Source organism: Nicotiana tabacum, chromosome 24 (assembly GCF_000715075.1).
Source record: "Nicotiana tabacum cultivar K326 chromosome 24, ASM71507v2, whole genome shotgun sequence".
Lineage (NCBI taxonomy): Eukaryota > Viridiplantae > Streptophyta > Magnoliopsida > Solanales > Solanaceae > Nicotiana > Nicotiana tabacum.
In genome coordinates this window covers 101,682,382-101,691,115 of record NC_134103.1, presented here as the reverse complement: position 1 = coordinate 101,691,115, position 8,734 = coordinate 101,682,382, and positions in this window count along the sequence as shown.

The window sequence follows — 8,734 nt, the reverse complement described above, 5'->3', positions numbered from 1 at the left end:
CAGAAGGGGTTCTTTTAAAAGCGAGATTTGGCCCATTTTTTTTTCATTTTCACTTAGTTGGGGCGATTTTGGAGATATTCAAGTGGAGATTTTCATCAAGCAACACAAGGTAAGTGACCCCCCACCTATTGCAAGTTAAATACATGGTTTGTTTATGGATTTAAACCTGGAAATTAGTAGAAACTTGAAATTTTTGGTAGAAAACCTAGAATTTAGTATTTTTGGAATTTTACCATGAAATGGGACATGGACTTAGGAATAAATTATATATTTGAGTTCGTGGTGTTATGGGTAGAGTTTATCTTCAAATATTTTCGAAATCCGGGCGCGTGGGCCCGAGGGTCGACTTTATCGACTTTTCGAGCGGAGTTGGGAATTGTTTAAATTGATTAATTATGGGTATTAGAGTATATTATGATTAGTTTGCACATTTGTTTGACTAGTTTTGGATCGACGGGCATCGGTTTGAGGTGTTAGAGAATCTTTGGAGCCGGTTATTGAACTTCGGAGCGAGATAAGTCTTCTGTCTAACTCTGTGAGGGGGAAAATACCCCTAGGTGATGTATTTGATATGTGCTTCTTGTTGTGGGGGCGACGTATGCACCAGATGACGAGAGTACGTACGTAGCTAAATCCATGTTATTGTCCGGGTAGACTTAGGTTCACATCGTGTTATAGCTGTACTATTTGAGTTATCTCCTGCCTATTAAATTCCTTTATTTTAAGTTGCGACTTGAGACTAGACTTGTATAGAGTGATAGACTTGCTATCGTAGAGATTCGATGGGCTTCATGATTAGCCGTGACTTGTGTAGAGTCATGACTTGCTATGCATTCTTATCGAAAGGTTTCCCTTAAAATTTATAACTCACACGTCTATTCATGAGTGGGGTCAAGGACCCGTCAAAGCTTATTATTCTAATGGGATCGGGCTATTCGCCTCGGTAGGATAGATAAATCTATAGTTGTTGTCGTTCGACCCTCGGCAGTGCACACAATATGATGGATCGGGTCGTACGCCTCAGCAGGATTATGTACCACTCTCATAGGAGCGGGCCGTTCGCCTCGGCAATATATTAGATGTATCTATGGTTCGAAAATGTTATGATGGATCGGGTCGTACACCTCGGCATTTCTATGAAATACTCTTATGAAATCGTGCGTAATAATTGATAAGAAGGCAGTATATCTGTGAGTTTTCCTGATTTGAACTGTGACGACTTATCTGGTGAGGTCCATTATGTATATGCTTCGATTAATGAGGTAATTACTAGCTGAGAGCTTGAGTTATTGCTGAGCAAAGAACTGTACCATGTATTTATACTTGTTATTTCGTTTATTTAATCTGACCCATATCTATTTACTTCTATTATATCTGTCTTATTGGACCACTAGTAAGTGTCGGTATAGACCCCTTGTCACTACTTCTCTGGGATTAGCCTAGATACTTACTGGGTACGCATTGATTTACACACTCATGCTACACTTGCTGCAGTTTTTGTGCAGGTACATATATGTCTGGTGGTCTTTTGGGCGCAAAGGTGCTGCTATTGCAGGGATATTACCGTGAGATACATTTCATGTTACGATTCGCAGCCTGTAGAGTCTCCATCATAGTTATTTATATTTTTCTATCAAATTTGTATTCCAGACAGATGTTGTATTATATTATATTTCCGAGTTGATGCCCATGCACTCGTGACACTGGGGTTTAGGGGTTCCTACGGGTTGTTCGTTATTGTAGTTGTGTAAATATTATTATTTACCTTGTAAATTCTATTTCATACAATTTAATTAAGGAAATATTATGATTTCCAACTATTAAAATGAGTAATTCAGTTGATCAATCATCGCCGGCTTGCCTGACGGTGCTGTTAGGTGCCATCACGACCTTTAGTGGATTTTGGGTCGTGACAGCTTGGTATCAGAGCGTTAGGTTCACTTAGGTCTCACGAGTCATGATCAAGTCTAGTAGAGTCTTGCGGATTGGTACGAAGACGTTTGTACTTATCTTCAAGAGGCTACAGGGCTGTTAGGGGCACTTCCCTTCTTGATTTCGTGCGGTTTGATTCCATAGAGGCGTGTGCCTTTATTTCCTTCCTACTCAATCGTATGCGACGCGAAGCGCTTGTTATCAATTGGGCATCGAGGAGCTGTAGTGGTACTACAGACGTGGTGCGGGATGTTTTTCCCTGCGTGTTCGGACATGATATTATCGTCGCCTTGCGGAAGGATGTTCTTTTGTTCTAGCTCAGTATCCGTATTTTCTATGGTTTTGAGGCTATGCACAAATTGCTATGATGTTCATGCGTTGTTATCGCACAATGTTGGTGTAATGGTAAGGTGCTTAGTTATGTGTCGAGACAGTGAATGAATCGAAATGAGGATTTCTCAGTGCATGATTTAGAGGTTCAACATTTAATTACAACAAAGGAAAAGCAATCGGACTATGGATGTTCAGGTTTTAGTCGATGGAGTAACGAGACTTGGTATTTTCGAGCGTGGTGGAATTTTCATTGTGATGCGGTGTCGTCGTCCCTATTTTTGCATATTACGGTTCGCCGGTGTTATGGTCTCCTTTGATTTTTCCTTCGGGGCAGGGTATTGTGAAATGGTGCTTGAGGGCTGGTTGTCTGAGATAGTGGTGTGCAGCGGTTCAGAATCGAATTGGTATTTCTAATTTTGATTGCGTGAGAAAGATGATCTTCGAAGTGGCTTAGAGTCGGTAATAATTTGTTGGTTCAGGTGTTACAGAGATGGATGTTGATTTGATGCAACATTTGGGACTCAAAGTATAAGGGGAGACATGGCAGGAAGTGTTTCGCGGTGGTTGAAGTAATAGCAGGCCAAGTATGAGAAGTAGAGGTTAAGAAGTTGCTTAAAGGAGATGGTTTAACCGAAGTAAGAGTGGCAGATTAGCATATGGATTCTGTGGTAGGATAGCCGCGTGCCTTGAGAAAGTTTAGAAAGGTTTGGGAATGATGGAAGGTGATTCAGCCTACGGATTTTATTTGGAATGAGGGTCACGGTACAAAGAAAGATTGGATATGGCAAAAAGGAGTTTGTTTGAAATGAAGAGGGGTGTGCAGATTTGATTATCATTTCAGATGCTATATGACTTGAGTTCGGAAGGTATTGTTGAACTTTCAGTTGATGTCAATAGGGAAGGAGCAGACTTATACAGCTGGTGGGCGAGTAATTTACTGATTACGTGGTAGTTATACCCAGTGTAGCGTCGTTGGAAGATGTCGGTAAGGAATTCCACAGGTGGTCTATCTCCTGTGAGTAGGTTGGCGTTTACGTGATTTTGATGAAGTTTCTACGAAGCGTTCTACTTACTATCCAACGGGAGGTCAAACAGGCAATTGATGATTCAGAATGTTCATGAAAAGCTTAACAAAAGACTTCGAGAAATTTTGGCAGGTTAACGATGCGGGGTCATGGTAAATGAGAAGAAGGAATCATTGTAGGCTCTATATTATGTGATGTTAGCTAAAATCTAAGTGGGGGAGCCCCGCCGTCTATGATTTGATCACGTGGGTGTCGGCTTGTGCAGTTTCTGGTTATCGGTGCATTGGTGGATTATTTGTGACTAAGAAAGGGAAACATCAAGAATAATTCGAGCAGAGAAATTAATAAACGTGTGTTATATTCCGCTCAATCAATTTATGTGTAGGTTTTGGGAAGACTCAGAGTTTATGCTTTGTGGATGTAACGTACAAGGAAACGAATTTAGTCAGTTGCTTCTTCCAGAGGGTGTTCATGCGCTAGCAGAGTGTGGGAGTTTGGTTAGGTTCGAGATCAGGTCAGAGTGGGTGACTCTCAAAAATGGTCCTATTGGGTTCAAGAATTAAAGTGTAGTGCCTAAGGATTTCTGGTCCGTTGTATGGTTAAGGACCGAGTTTTCGCAGTGGGTTACGAACGGAACTTGGAATGTTCTATGTCATCGCCGGGTATGAAGTGCAATATTAGAGTAAAGGAAGAAATAATTTCGGATTCGCAGAAGGTCTTGAAAAATAGGTGTACCAGTTGGAGATGGTATGGCGTGCTTGAAAAGAGTATGAGATGATTCATGGGTATTAGGACGATGTGGTCTTGCATTTCCGGTCACTCGGGATGAGTGCGGATCGAGTTTGTTATGTTTTGAATGGAGCTATTATCATTCTTAAGACATGTCAAGAGTGCATTGAAAGAAGTTGGATTGGCTAGTAATGGTTGAATCGGCATGGTTGTGGCAATGATCAGTTCCTTCGGCGTGTGGAGTTATACAGGTGGTTTGTGGATGTACGTGCGGGCTTGACAGCCACCGTAACTTGATTGACTTGGGAGCTATTTGATTCAATTCGCCTTGTTGTGTAAATGGACTCCGGAAGAGTCATGACGGTCTAGATCACTACTTGAGGCTTGTATTTTATATGGTTCGGGATTTCAGTTGCGTGATGCATTGGCTCTTATGAAATGAGCTAAGTGAAAGGTTTCTAGCCGATGAACTGTTTATTCTACTGGTAGTTCATGGGTAACGATGAATTCGTGAATTCTCATGTAACGGCATGATAGGTGCAATGAGAAGCATGGGAATTGGAAGTTGAGGATCAATGTTGCAGTTCGGTGTTGATAAGAATGTCACGAGCTCAAATGGGTAGGGAAGAATTTAGATGTTTAGAGTGAGCTGGCGTTATATTAGTATCGCTTGAGCATGGTGTTATATGGAAGAGGCATTGTGTATTGATTTGCGGAATGTTATTTGCTTAACAGAATTAGTACAGATGGTGCTATGGACTTGGGCGTATGTTCGAATCGGATTTTGGACAACCCGGGAGCATTTTGGCGCTTAATAGTGAAACATCAACTATTTGAAGGTTTAATGTTCTTTAAATTTGGTTTGGAGTAGATTTGGAGTAATTGAAGTCCGTTTGGAATTTCGAGTTTGGAAATAGTTTCGTATGGTGATTTAAGACTTGCACGCAAATTTTGGTGTCATTCCGTGTAGTATAAGTATATTTCGGCGCGTTCGGAGTAAGTTTGAAAATTATAAAAATTCTAAGTTGAATCAATTTGGTTTGAGGTATGATTCTTAGTTTTGATGTTATTTTATACGTTCTGAGGGTTCGGGCGAGTCCGTTTTATGATTTCAAATTTGTTGGTATGTTCGGGCGGGGCCCCGAGTGTTAATCGGACGAGGCTCGGACCAAGTTGGAAATTGGGAGCCAAAGCTGAAGCTCCCAGCTGTTGTTAGAATCGCACATGCGCTTGACCAGCCGCAGGTGCGAGAGACAAGTCGCAGATGCGAGCAGGCCAAGGCTGCCCAGGACCACAGGAGCAAACAATTTTCCGCACCTGCGAAGGCGATGTGCGAGGGCAATGGGCGCAAAAGTGACTTGAGCCGCAGGAGCGGCAGTTTTGGCGCAGAAGCGGAACTGCAAAAGTGGGGGCCCGTACGCAGAAGTGAGCCTACCCCGCCTTGGGCTCTTCCAGAGAAGCGGACCGTGGTACGCAGAAGCGACGCCGCAAATGCGGCCCAGGCACCGCAGATGCGGAAATACTGTCTGGGCAGAACCTTAAAATGGAACGAGGCTCAACCATTTTACCCCGTAATTCCTCCATTTTTGGGCGATTTTGGAGCTTTTGAGAGGGGATTTCAACTAGCAACTTGAAGGTAAGTTAATTCTACAAACTTTGAGTTAAATACATAGATTATGGGTAGATTATAACCTATAAATTGTTGAAATCAAGGGTTAGAGGAAAAACCTAGATTTGTATAAAAATGAGATTTTAACCACGAAAATGATTATGGAATTGGATGGAAATTGTATATTTGAGTTCTTGAGATTATGGGTAGTGATTTCCTTTGAAGATTTCTGGAATCCGGGCACATGGGACCAGGGTGAATTTTAGAATTTACCATTTTGGGATAATTAATTTAATAGTCTAATTTCGAATTATTGAGCATGTATTAATTATTTTATATAACATTTGGATAGTTTCGGATTTTACGGCACCGAATTAGAATTTTTACATGGCATCATGATCGGAAGTGGGCTTTGAGACAAGGTAAGTCTCTTGTCTAAGCTTGTAAGAGGGCGTTTACCCCATAGGTAATCTAAATTAATAATGTTTGCTAAATGTGAGGCCACGTACGCACGAGGTGACGAGAGTCCGTGTGTAGCTACTAATTATGCTATGTCCGGGTAGTTTAAGACTCAAATCATGAATTACTTGTGATAATTGCATCTTTATTTAATTAAATTACTGGAATTATATTATAAATTATTAGAGAAAATAGTAAAAGATCAAAACTTCATATACTTGAATTTTGTGTAAATTATTTAATTGTTAATAGAAATTGAACATCTTATGTGTTAATATTATAATAACTTCTCATTCCGGAGGTTCATAAGAAAATTTCCTCCTTTCTTGTGGAGCGGGCCGAACGCCTCGGCAGTATAGATGCATCTATGGATCGTGTCGCACGTCCCTCGGCAGTATACACGACACTCTAGATCGGGTCGTACGTCCTCGGCAAAAATCGTGCCTAATAATAATAATTACACGATACCTTTATATTTTAATTGTTGCTTGTGAAGTTAATTGATAAATTGGAAATTATTGAAATGTAAGGAATTAATTATTTTTGCTTGTTAAGAAAATTATTGTTGTTCACCTAAAAATCATGTTTAATTAAATATATTCTATTGTAATATTATTGACCCATAGTGAGTGTCAAAGTCGACCTCTCGTCACTACTTCTTCGAGATTAGGCTTGATACTTACTGGGTACACGTTGTTTACGTACTCATGCTACGCTTGCTGCACTTTTTGTGCAGGACCTGAGACAGGTACTATCGGAGGACCTATCGGAGCGCACCCACGTTATCCAGAGGCTTAGTGGTGAGCTGTATTTCCGAGCCGTTCTGCAGCAACTAGTGCCTCTTCTTGTATTTGTATTCTGTCTATTTTATTTCAGACAATAATTAGAATTTTGTATAATCTACTAGATGCTCATATACTTGTGACACTAGGTCTTGGAACACACTAGTAGAGTTTTGGATTTAATTATTTTCTTGGTTCTTAATTTACCAGGTCTTTCATATTTTTATTAAATTCTTGCAAGTAAGAAGAGTTTAATTACTTAGAAATATTTTTCTGAAAATAATTAATATAAGTTTAATTTATTGATTGGCTTGCCTAGCTATAGTGTTGGGCGCCATCATGGCCTATAGCTGAAATTGATTCGTGACAACATGGTATCAGAGCACTAGGTTCACGTAGGTCTCACAGGTTATGAGCAAACCTAATAGAGTCTTGCGGATCGGTACGGAGATGTCGGTACTTATCTTCGAGAGGCTATAGGGTGTTAGGAAACTACCTTTCTTCATCTCACATCGTGCAACTTATGTAGTACTAAATATCTTTCTCTTATTCTCTCACAGATGGTGAGAACGCGCTCTAATGAGGTTCCGAACCAGGGAAGAGCTACTCCCCCTATTGTTAGAGGCCAAGGTAGAGGCTGAGGGAGGGCTCTAGCCCATGGTAGGGGACAAGGACGTCCTAGAATTATTCTAGTTATGCCACCAGTGGGTCCAGCAGAGGATCCTATTATTGAGGAACAGGGTGAGGTGCCCGTAGCAGAGCCAGCTCCGGTGGATTTCACGTCTGCACCGGGATTCCAGGAGGTTATGGGCCGTATGATGCGGTTCATAGACACAATGACTCAGACCGATTTATTTTCGGCAGACCCAGCCACATCTCAAGCAGGCGGGGGAGCTCAGACCCCTACCGCACAGGCTCATGGGTAGGCAGATGTTGTATATCAAACCCAGGGTGCACTACCCGTGGGTGGAGTCCAGCCAGTGTCAGTAGCTACACCTGAGCCCAGACCAGCTGTGGTCGCCGAGCCGCAAAAGCTATTGGACAGATGGACCAGACTACATCCTCCTGTCTTTGGGGGTGAGCGACATGAGGATCCCCAGGACTTCATTGATCGGTGCAGGGACAGACTGCACAACATGAGGATATTGGAGTCTCACGGGGTAGACTTTGCTACTTTTTAGCTGGAGGGCAGAGCCCGTAGATGGTGGAAGTCTTATCTTTTTGGAAGACCAGTAGATTTTCCTCCCATGAATTGGGACAGGTTCACCCGTATTTTCCTGGACAGGTATATTCCACCCTCCCAGAGGGAAGAGTTGCGGTTCCAGTTTGAGCAGCTCCAACAGGGTCAGATGTCAGTGACCGATTATGAGGTGAGGTTCTCTGAGTTATCTCGCCATGCACTTATGATACTCCCTACTGAGGTGGAGAGAGTACGGAGGTTTGTTGCAGATTTACATACTGGCATTCAGGCTACTATGGCTCGAGAAGTTAGGATAAGGACTTCTTATGAGTTGGTTATGGAGATAGCCCGAAGGATTGAGGGTGTGCGTCAGCATAGCCAAGAGCATGTTATGAGGGATAAGCGGTTTAGATATTCTGGAGAGTTCAGAGGTACTCCGTCAGGGGGTAGAGGTCAGCTCATGAGAGGGCAGTCCAACAGGCCCCCATATCTAGCACCACCGCCTTCTCAGGGTGCCCCAATGCAACCTTATTTTAGTGTTATGCCAGAAAGTTCTTATCGCCCACCAGCTATTAAGGGTTCTTCCAATGGGTATTCAGGTCACCAGGCCCAGACTTCTAGTCAGCAGCCCATCGTACCGAGAAGTTGTTATGAGTGTGGGGATTTCAGTTACATGTGGAAATTT